At 40.2% G+C, this 7,831-nt stretch overlaps 1 protein-coding gene across 1 annotated transcript in view; it reads right to left on the reverse strand.

Annotated features, from left to right (window-relative positions):
• Positions 1-6,393, reverse strand: part of tpk1 (thiamin pyrophosphokinase 1) — a 300,846-nt gene extending 294,453 nt beyond the window's left edge. The window contains exon 1 of the mRNA XM_048608096.1: positions 6,170-6,393. The gene's annotated coding sequence lies outside the window, so the exon portion shown is untranslated. The remainder of the gene's footprint in view (positions 1-6,169) is intronic.
• Between the last annotated feature and the right edge of the window lie 1,438 nt (positions 6,394-7,831).

A 7,831-nucleotide genomic window follows, 5' to 3' on the forward strand; every position in this document is an offset into this window, starting at 1 on the left:
TCACTAATGTCCTTTAGGGAAGGAAACTGCTATCTTTACTTGGTCTGGTCTACATGTGACTCCAGTCCCACAGCAATGTCTGAACTGCCCTCTGGGTAATAAATGCAACCTAGCCAGCGATGCCCTCATCCCATGAATGAATAAAGAAAAAGAAAGTACTCAAAGGTCTGAGCAATGAAGGCAACTGTGCTAAATGCCTTTTTAACCACCCTGTCTATATGTAACGCAAACTTCAAAGAATTGTGTACCTGCACCCCTAGGTCCCTCTGTTCTACAATACCATCCAGGCCCTACCATTAATTGTGTAAGTCCTACCCTTGTTTGTTGTACTAAAATGCAATACCTCACATTTATCCAGATTGAACTCCAACTGCCACTTTTCAGGCCATTGACCCATTTGATCAAGATCCCTTCATAATCTAAGAAAACGTACTTTACCAACTGCTATGCCACCAATTTTGGTGTCATCTGCAAACTTAACCATGCCTTCCATATTCTCATCCAAATCATTTTTATAAATGACAAACAAAAGAGGATCTAAAACCGATCTGTGTGGAATACCGCTGGTCACAGGCCTCCAGTCCGAAAAGCGACCCTCCACCATTACTGTCTGTCTCCTGCTGATGAGCTAATTATGTATCCAATTGGCAAGCTCACCCTGAATCCCATGTGACCTAACTTTACTAATTAGTCTACCATGCAGAACCTTGTCAAAGACTTTATTAAAATCCAAATAACCAATGTCTATTGCTCTGCCATCATCAATCTTTTTGGTAACTTTCTCAAAAAACTCAATCAAGTTTGTGAGATGTGATTTTCCTTGCACAAAACCATGCCGACGAGCCCTAATCATATTTTGCCTCGAAATGTCCATAAATCCTCCTTTTTATAGTCACCTCCAACAATTTACCCACAACCGAAGTCAGACTCTCAGGTCTATATTTCCCCAGTTTCTCCTTACCAACCTTTCTTAAACAAAGATACAACATTAGCCACCCTCCAGTCATCAGCCACCTCATGCATAGTTATGGATGACGCAAATATTTCGGCAAGGGGTCTCACAATTTCGTCCCGTACCTCCCACAACATTCTGGGATACATTAGATCAGGTCCCGGAGATTTATCCACCTTTATATTTATAAGTTTATTTCTCTGCATTCTCTAGACTCCATTTCTTTCTCTACAGTAAAAACTGATGCGAAATATTCATTTAAGTGTCCCGCCCGTCTCCTGGGATTCAACACAAAGATGACCTCCTTGATCTTTAAGAGGCCGTACCTTCTCTCTAGTTACCCTCTTGCTTTTAATGTATTTGTAGAATTTCTTTAGATTAACCTTAACCTTATCACTCAATGCTATCTCATATCCCTTCTTTGCCTCCCTTATTTCTTTCTCAAGATTGTCCCTACACTCTTTATACTGATTAAGAGATTCAATTGAACCAAGTTATCTGTATCAAAAATAAGATTCTCTTTTATTCTTGACTAGAACCACAATATCTTTATTCATTCGTTGTTCCTTAATCTTACCAGCCTTACCTTTCACTCTAATAGAAACATGATGCCTCTGAACTCTCGCCATCACACTCTTGAATACCTCCCACTTGTCAGATGTCCTTTTACCTGCAAACAGTCTACCGCTGTCAACTTTTGAAAGTTCTTGTCTCATACCATTAAAATTTGCCTTACCTCAGTTAAAAACTTTAACTTTTATGGAAGGCTTACCCTCTTCCATACCATTTTGAAACTAATAGAATTATGATTGCTAGACCCAAATTGATCCCCCACTTTTGCTTCAGTCACCTGAACTGTCTTTTTGCCCAAATGAGGGTCTAGTTTTGCTCCTTCTCTGGTAGGAGCATCCACATATTGATAAAGAAAATTTTCTTGAACACATTTGACAAATTCTTCATCATCCAAACCTTTAACACTATGGTAAACCCAGTCAATGTTTGGAAAATTAAAATCCCTGTTATTACAACGATTTTGTGCATACATATATCTGAGACCGCCCTACATATTTGTTTCTTAATTTCCCTCTTACTATTGGGGGGGCTATAGTCTAATCCCATCAAAGTGATCTTTTCTTATTTGTAATTTCCACCCATATATTTTCACTGGTTGACTTTTCAGAAATATCTTCCCCAGTTACAGCAGTAACGTATACCTCAATCAAAAAATTCCACCCCTCTCCCCACTTTCTAGCCTCTTTTTCTATGCTTTCTATAGCATCTAAAACCCACGTCCCTCAATGAATGGTAGTTTCACAAAGGGGGCTCGACAGAGCAGTTAATCTGGTACAGGGTGGAAATTCTGCTTTCAAATAGTAAATAGGTTATCCGATTCCAAACAAGTGGGTATGCTTGGATCTAAAACTGCTTCTAAACATGCTGTATCAGACTTGTTCAACATGGGTGTTAAATATTCTGAGGTTCAAAATGTCTCTCATGACCTTGGTAACAAGGCAACACTTACTATAAAATGAACCATATCACTTAAAAATCACAGGCTGGAACTGTCACAGAGGTTTAGTGAACATGATCAATTAGTACTGCATCATTGAACTAAACAGCTCAATGAGTACTTACTACAAGTCAAACCTCAGGCTGCAATCCTGAATAGAATCAGCATTAATACAGTAAGAAAATATCCAACACAATTACTGGCCCTTCCACAATTTAATCAAATTAAAATTTTAAATAAACTCAAGTGAAATATTTTCATTCACAGAATTTCCAAATGCTACCATGTTCAAAAGAAATAAATTACTCCTTAATGACGAGGAGATCACTAATATTATTTCAAATACCATAGTGTGGCACATCCTTAAAACAACAATTTGAAGCAGTGCATATCGTTTCTGCTGTTGCGAATGAGGAATTGAAAACCAGAACCACTAATCAAAAGCAGGAGACTCATAAATGTTAGCTCAGAAGGATATAGGCATCTTGCATGTGAATAAAAGACAGTTTACATGCAAATAAAGTAAGTGATTAGGAAGACAAATAGTAGTTAGCTTCATTGCAACAATGTTACAATACAAGGATAATGGAATACTTGCTGTATTTAAATACTTTTATTGTTATGGTATTACCCAAACCCAAAGTACAGGAGATGCTGAAGATCTGAAAAACAAAGTGCAAAAGAAACGCAGCAGGTCTAGCAGCATCTGTGGAGTTAGAAATGGAGTTAAGTGTTTCAAGTGCAATATAACATTTCTTAACTGAAGTTCTGTAGACGTCATATATCAGGCATGACACCTGGAATGACGAGGAGAACATTCACCCTCCAACAGTTGTGAATCTTTGGATTTCTTTATCCAAGGAAGTTGTAGATTCTCAATTTAAGAGTATATTCAAGTCTGACATAAGATCTCAAGAATACAAAGATAGGGCAACAAAGTGGAGTTAGTATGCTTCAGACATGGTCCTTAAGTTAACTGTGGATCAAATTTGAGGGACTAAACGCCTACCTCTCCTGTCATGTTGTCTTCTATTTATAATTCCCTTGCAGATCAGTCCCTCCCTTTATGTACTCAATAGCCTGGTAGCAAGAGGATTGCATTTAGATAATTTTTTTCATGCACCTAGAAGTGACAGAGGAAGTCAAGAAAGTTTGGAGCTGGAGGAGCACGGCAGGCCAGGCAGCATCAGTGGAGTAGGAAAGTCGATGTTTCGGGTTGGGACCATTCTTCAGAACTGAAGTAAAGTACAGAGGATGCAGAAGAAGCCTATTCCTCTGATGCTGCCTGACCTGCAGTGTTCCTCCAGCTCTACACCATGTTGACTCTGACATCAGCATCTGCAGTTCTTGGTATCTTCGAGTGACGGAGGAAGGTTCGATCAAGACATTCAAGTGGGCATTCGATGATGATTATTTAAAAAGAGGCAACATGCAGGGTACAAGAAAAAGGTAGGAGATTAGCACTAAGTTAAAGTTAGTGAGTGCAGACACGATGGTCCAAATAGCCTTTTTCAGCACTGTAACAATTCTGTGTTATGCGGTATGAGCTTATAGACAAAAATAATATAACCAAAAAATCTAAATTAACGTTTGTATGATTTATGTACAACAAGACAAGTCCAACATTTATTTTTGTTAATTATTTTGAAATATTTTGAGGCAACCACTAGTAATCTGCATCATTTCTAAATTGTGCAAAAGCTTTGAACATATGAATTTAGGACGAATGGTTCATAAGTTTGCAGATGACACTAAAATTGGTGGTGTAGTGGACAACGAAGAAGGTTACCTCAGAGTACAACAGGACCTTGATCCAATGGGCCAAGGAGTGGCAGATGGAGTTTAATTTGTTCAGTTTCTGGTCATGGTAACCCCAGGATGTTGATAGTGGGGGATTCATGTGGCTTAAATCAGACTTACAATTTAATCTGGATGTCATGAGTATCATATAGTATTAGAATTTAGATGGGGGTGGGGGATCTGGATGCTGATCGGTGATTAAGAAATCTATTTGAAAAGGGGTTCTTTAGCAACAAAAAAATCAAGACTAGAAGCCAATATAGGTCAACGAATATAAAGGTGATAGGTGGAACAGGACTTGTTAAGACACAGGCAACAAAGTTTGGCTGACACTGGGTTGAAGTCACACAGATGAAAACAGGCAGTGTTAGGGATGGCACAAATACGAGGTTCATAGCTGGTCACTGGATCAGATACAACACCAAGTTTGCAAATAGCCTGGTTTTATCTCGGCCAGAGAGAGGGATGGAGTCAGTAGCTAAGAGACTGAGTTTACAGCAGGGACTTTAAACATTGGCTTCAGTTCTTCCAACAGTTATGAGGAGAAAATTTACTTAGTACTGGATATCAGATAAATTAGACTGTTAACGTTAGCAACAGTAAAGCAGTCGAGAGAGGGATGAAGAGGTAGAACTAGGTATCATTGACATGCACATGAAAATGAATACACAGCTTTTGGGTGATGTCACCAGGAATAGCATATAGATGGGAAACAGGACCAAAAACAAAATCAACAAAAATTTATCCAAAAAAGTTTGTGAATCACTTGGGCTGGAAATGCATCAGGCATGGCCCCTCGATGTAACAAAAAAGCTGGCCTTCAGCAGAGCCCAGACTAAGACAGGCCCCAGCATAACAAGTTTACAGGTTATAGTTCCACTTCAGAACTAGGGAACATAAAAGTTTGACACTGTAATACAATACTAATGGAGCACTGCACTGTCTATTTAAGCAGTTAAACTCAGGTCCCCACTGCCTTCTTAGTTGGCTCATGGTAAATGAGTAAATCTTAGTAAAAGATCCCATTATTTCAAAAAGAGTTTATTCCCGGTGTTCTAGCTAGTATCTATCAACACCAAAGATAATCTGATAATTATCACATTATTAATCAATTCATAAATTTGGGAGGAAAACAAATTTATGGATTACAAGCAGGAGTAGTCCACTCAATTCCCTGAGCTCACACCACCACTGAATCACATCACAGCTCATCATATCACCAGACATTTCCATCTATCCTTGTATCAAGAACCCATCTACCCCTGCTTTAAAAACATTCAGAGATTCCACTTCCACAACCTTTTGAGGATAACTCTTCCAAAGCTGTGGTGTGGATGGCAGCCAGTGATACTGGCACAACCAAAAAATCAGAAAGAACGTTGTTGCAGGGCAGCATTGGTTACCTGTGTGATTTTTTTTTGTAAAATTTGAAACAAATGTGACAACAAAATCAATTTATCAATGATTAAACAATGCAGCAATCGGCAGTTGCTGTCGATCAAAATGGAAATATTTTACACCAATTCAGATATGCACCCCTAAGAAAGTTTACAGATGTTGCCCATCAGCAAAGTAATGCAACAGACATGTGTTTAACTAACCAACATGAGCAAAATTCCGCAGAAGGGCAAGTGTAAAGCTGGAGCAAAGTGCACTCTGATGTGAGTGACTCCTTTGGGACTGTTACAAGGAGGATATTTACAGCCGGAAATCGCCATTTCCAGGGGAAAGTGATAAAAGATGAAGCAGACCCAGGGGCCAAGGCCTAATCTAGGTCCGGGCTCCGCCAAAGGCCGCCTTCCCCGTTACCTCGAGGGGCAGCCTCGGCGAAGATCACAAAGGCCCAGGTACACCCGTTGCTGCCGAGAGCCCGTTTGGGCTCCACGCCAGCCATTTGCGGCACTTACCTCGCCCACCTCCCCGGCCCCGGCCCCGGCCCCGGCCCCGTCTCCGCGGTCAGTGCCGGCTCCTCCGGCTCCCGGAGCAGGACAGCGCCCTCCAGAGTCTCAGACAGAAACAACTGACCCCTCTCTGTTGGGGTACGGGATCTGTATCAGTTCGTGCCCTCCTGGTTTCTAACTGTTTACATATTTCTGAAATATTGTTTTCGTCCACGATGTCTAAACTGGAGATCTCCAAAACAAAAATCAAACAGCACAAGAAATGCCAACTAATCATGTCTGCCCCAAGTGTAGTCCTGTGATTAACACACAACGTGATATGAACACACAGGATGCAAGTACAAAACAAACTCACTTTCATCTCCTGAGGCTACAGAAAGATCAAGGGGCTGGGCCCAAGCCCACAGCAAAAAGTCATGTAGATTACGTCCCAAACTGCAGTCAAACTCAGTTTCATCCTTGGAGCAGGAAAGCTGACGTTTAGGCATGTAGACCCAAAACATCAGCTTTCCTGCTCCTCTGATGCTGCTCGGCCTGCTGTGTTCATCCAGCTCTATACCTTGTTATCTCAGATTCTCCAGCATCTGCAGTTCCTACTATCTCAGTTTCATCCTTGATTGGTGTGTGCACTAGTGGGTCAAGTTGGTGGTGTGAGTCATAACCGAGAAAACAATCTTTTTTGATTAGTTTGTCCCTACTTGAGCAGTTAAGAGTCAAAACCACATTGCTGTAGGTCTGGAGTCACAAGGGGACATTAATGAATCAGTTTTTAAAAAACGCTATCAACATAGTTACCATTAAATCGTCTGTTGTTCCTGCCATTGTTTTGAACCTATAATCCCCAAGACATTAGCCTGGCGGGGGGGGGGGGGGGGGGGGTGGGATTACATATCCACTGTCATTACCGTTATCCCGCTGCTGCTGCCATTTCCAGCAACTACACAATTAAAACTGAAGTTCCTTAAAGAAAGGGAAGGAATTTCTAAGATTGCTTAAATTAAAAGATGACAGAAATGGTTGCAGTCTACTTTTGAGTTGAGACATAGTATATCAGCAAAAACCAAGAATGCTTTGTTCCTGAAAGTGAAAGAAAAGTAACAATCTTCCTAAGAACAACACCAACTGCAGAGTCGGCTTTTAAAGAAAGAGCATTTTTAATTGTTACCAACTCAAAGTGAAGGGTCTTTTTTGTTTACCCTAACTTAAAAAGAACAGTCCAACATTTTTGATGCTGAATAACAGATAGCTGAAACATCATGGAGTAGACATTCTGTGTCTCTCTTACTGAGTTGTACCTGTTCAAACAACAAATGAAATTCTGCTTTACGGATAAACAATATATAGCCCCGCTGCCATCTAATTTTGATATCTGCATGAGGCATTACAAGTGCAGGAATTTGAGTTCCAAAGGTCAAGCTAGACCTTAGAACAAAACTCAAACAAATGGTACCATATTACAATGCTGGCAGCAAGGAAAGTTTAAGGAGGTGCACAAATGCAAACAAATTAGGTTCAGACTCAAAGGCAAATTTCAGAAAATAAGCTTTCCATATTGTTCACCTCACACACCATATCAATGGCATAAGGTGTTCAGAACATTTTATGACCATTAGTAACATACGTCCTGAAAAGACATTAAAAGGTAAAATTAACACAGGAATAAGTGCC

This window comes from Rhincodon typus, chromosome 2, assembly GCF_021869965.1.
Source record: "Rhincodon typus isolate 14 chromosome 2, sRhiTyp1.1, whole genome shotgun sequence".
Classification (NCBI taxonomy): Eukaryota; Metazoa; Chordata; class Chondrichthyes; order Orectolobiformes; family Rhincodontidae; genus Rhincodon; species Rhincodon typus.